Genomic DNA, 3,138 nt, shown 5'->3' with positions numbered 1-3,138 from the left:
ATCCGCTCCCTCTCGCGCGCCGCTCGGCTCCTTCACAGGGTGACACGTCTGCGGTGAGTGAGTGGCGTTGGCAGCCTGTCAATCCCTCACCGGAGCGGCCATCAAACAACATAAAACACGCGCGGGCACCGGGCGCGGGGCTCATAAATTCCGGCGGGCCGATATTTTTGCACATTGCTTTGCAGAGAGTGTGTAATTAATTTTTTTACAGTTCTTTCCCCGTTATTTCCGCTCTTTTCTTTGCACAAGTTCAAACTTTTGATTGCTGCTGTCTCACCCCCGTGCACAGACTTGGGATCGTTTGTTATTTGGGGGGGAGGGCGATTAATTTTTTTTTTCCCCTCTATGATTGTGTTTTCTTGGCTTTTTTTTTATGTTGCAATTTGGGGGTGGGGGTGTTCGCTGGTTTGTTGTGGGTTTTGCTGTTTGCACCCTCTCAACTTCTGAAGGATTTGAAAGCGAGTTTTTTTGATTTTGTATTTAATTTTTTTTTTTTAATTTTGCCTTTTTTCAAAGAAGATTTTTGGACAAGTGGGGAAAGACATAAAAAGCGACAATAAAAATAAAAAGGGGGAAAAAAAAAAGCTTTGGAGGAAGATTGTACCAGGAAAACCTCACAGAAACCTGCTCAGCTCATTTATCCGAGGCACCAATATGATGATGATGAAAGAAGATTGTAACTAAAGAAGAGAGTGATTTACTGCCCTGGGAAGGAGAAGAGAGTGGAATAAACAGCTGAGATCCGGTCAAAACACAAATACTACATTTTTTTTTTTATTGTTTTGTTTGGGTTTTTTTTTCTCCCCCTTGTTTTTGTGGTGTGTGTGCAGAGCGCGGTCGGGAGCGCGGCACTGGGACTGAGCGGGGCAGGCGCTGCCGTGACCGCCCGGAGCGCGGCCCGGCCCGGAGCCATGGACGATCAGTCCAGGATGCTGCAGACTCTGGCCGGCGTGAACCTGGCCGGGCACTCGGTGCAGGGGGGCATGGCCCTGCCGCCTCCCCACGGACACGAAGGGGCCGACGGCGACGGCAGGAAGCAGGACATCGGCGACATCCTCCATCAGATCATGACCATCACTGACCAAAGCCTGGATGAGGCACAAGCAAAGTTGGTTTCGTCTAATTAAACCTTGTCCTTTTTTTTAATTATTATTATTATTATTTTAGTTTTATTTTTGGTGTGTGTGTGTGGTTTTTGTTTCTCTTCTTCCTGCTCCTCTGCGGAGACCCGGAGTCTCACAATTAAGAGCAACTTCTTGGGGCCGTAGGAGAAATTACCAGCAGTCAAGGCAGAGCCAAAGTTGCTATTTAATGATTTCTTTCCTTAAAAAAAATTAGATATAATAAATGGAGAAGTATGCGATGGTTCTGCCGTTGCTGTGGTGCGCGGGAGGCAGTGGCTGATCCCTGCCCGTTCCCGCTGGACACTGTCCGGTGGACACCGGCCTCTGCGCCGCCGTCTGTCCGTCTGTCTGCCCGGCCGGCCATCCCTAAAAGTACAACTTTGTCCCTTTCTTTCTTTCTTTCTTGTCTCAAAGTGGCGGCAGATGAATTATAAACCTGACTAGATACTGCTGCAGGAGAGGGGTGTGTGTGTGTGAATAAAACCCAACCCAAACCCTGGCTGTATTAAATCACAATAAATACAAAAACAATGTTAACTCTGCACCATCCCCTCCCCCCCATCCTCCTTAATAAATCAGTTCTAATATCGCAGGACGGGGACAAGGTGTGGGGGGTGATTTATCCCCGCGGTTAGGGCGGCGTTTGCACCAAGATAATTCGGTTTAAAAGTGAAGCGGGGTGAGGGAAGGGCCCGGCCGCCCCTCGCTGCCCGCGGCCGCGGGACCCCGCCGGGCGGCGCGCGGCCCCAGCGCGGGGCTCGGGAAGGCGCCATGTTGCCGAGCCCGGCGTTAACCGCTTGTCCTTGCTCTCTTCAAGGAACACGCCCTGAACTGCCACAGGAATGAAACCCGCCCTGTTCAGCGTCCTCTGCGAGAATCAAGGAAAAACAGGTAGCGGCCGCCCGCGCCGCGCCGCCGGCAGCCATCTTAGCGCTGCCGCCTTCCGCCGCCGCCGGGCAGCGCGCGCCGGCTGCCCTCACGGCGCTGCCGGGGCGGGGCCGGGTCGGGCCGGGCGCGGGAGCCCCGCGGGGCCGGGGACCCGCCGGCCGGGCCGCTCCAGGGGCGGCGGCAGCGCCGTGAAATGGCGCGGGGTCCCCCCTCGCCGCCCCGCGGCCCGGGGCGCCCGCGCTGCCTTTTGAGCGCCAGACAGCGTGGAAAGAGTTGTGAGGGCGGTGTGACCGCGGGCTGCAGCCCCCGGGCCGGCAGCCCTGTGAGGGCGGGGGCCGAGCCGACCCCGCGGCGGCCCCGACCCCACTCTGTGCCCGGCGCGGCTCCGGTGCCTCCCGGGCGCCGGGCTTTTGAACGCCGAAATTCTCAAAAATCGTCTCAAAAGTACAAAAAGAATTTTTTTCCTCTACGTTAACGCGACACGAATAAACCCCGTGTTTTTCTTAGGGGCATTTTAGGGGATTTTTTTGCAATTTTTTCACATCGCTGAATTTATAGAGAATTATTTTTTTTAAAGAAGAAAATTTGCAAAGTATACTGCTTTGTATTATGAAAATAAGGGAATTTTATGATAATAAGAATAATGAGAATAATCACATTTGAGAATAATAAGAACACTTAACAATAAGAAAAACATTCATTATGATCTGGATTTAAAAATAAATAGCCATTTATTCACATATAACTAAAACCATTGCCTGGCTTTTTAGCACTATGTGATCCTCAATCACATTCTGCTTAATTCCACACTGAAAATATAAAACTGGATGAACACAACCCAATGTGAAATCATTGCAAATCTGAGCTGTGGAGCCCGGAGCGTGCGGTTCTCCGTGAATTATGTTGCTTTATGTCCAAAGGTTTCTTTGCTACCGGGGATCCACTTCAGTTCCTGCTGACAGCTAAGCACTAGGGTATTGACTGTGTTGTGAATATTAAGATTGATTCTGCTTTATGTTGCATTATATTACCCAGGATAAGGGGAATGATCCCTCTCCTGCCCTCCCTCCCCACCTACCTATGTTCCGCCTTGATCAGCTCATAAGCCCTTTCCATCCTGCTTTGG

The 3,138-nt window shown here is 51.4% G+C and overlaps 1 long non-coding RNA gene across 2 annotated transcripts; it reads left to right on the top strand.

Moving 5' to 3' along the window:
- LOC112841122 lies at window positions 1-572 on the top strand. 2 transcript variants are annotated; one of them, XR_003212756.2, is made up of 2 exons: window positions 1-188; window positions 520-572. It is a non-coding gene; the product is annotated as an uncharacterized LOC112841122 (long non-coding RNA). The 2 variants fall into 2 exon arrangements; XR_003212757.2 differs by having other exon boundaries at window positions 1-192.
- Window positions 573-3,138: the final 2,566 nt, after the last annotated feature.

Source organism: Manacus vitellinus, unplaced genomic scaffold (assembly GCF_001715985.3).
Source record: "Manacus vitellinus isolate BGI_N305 unplaced genomic scaffold, ASM171598v3 scaffold_27_pilon, whole genome shotgun sequence".
Lineage (NCBI taxonomy): Eukaryota > Metazoa > Chordata > Aves > Passeriformes > Pipridae > Manacus > Manacus vitellinus.
This window is presented reverse-complemented; position numbering and strand designations above follow the sequence as displayed.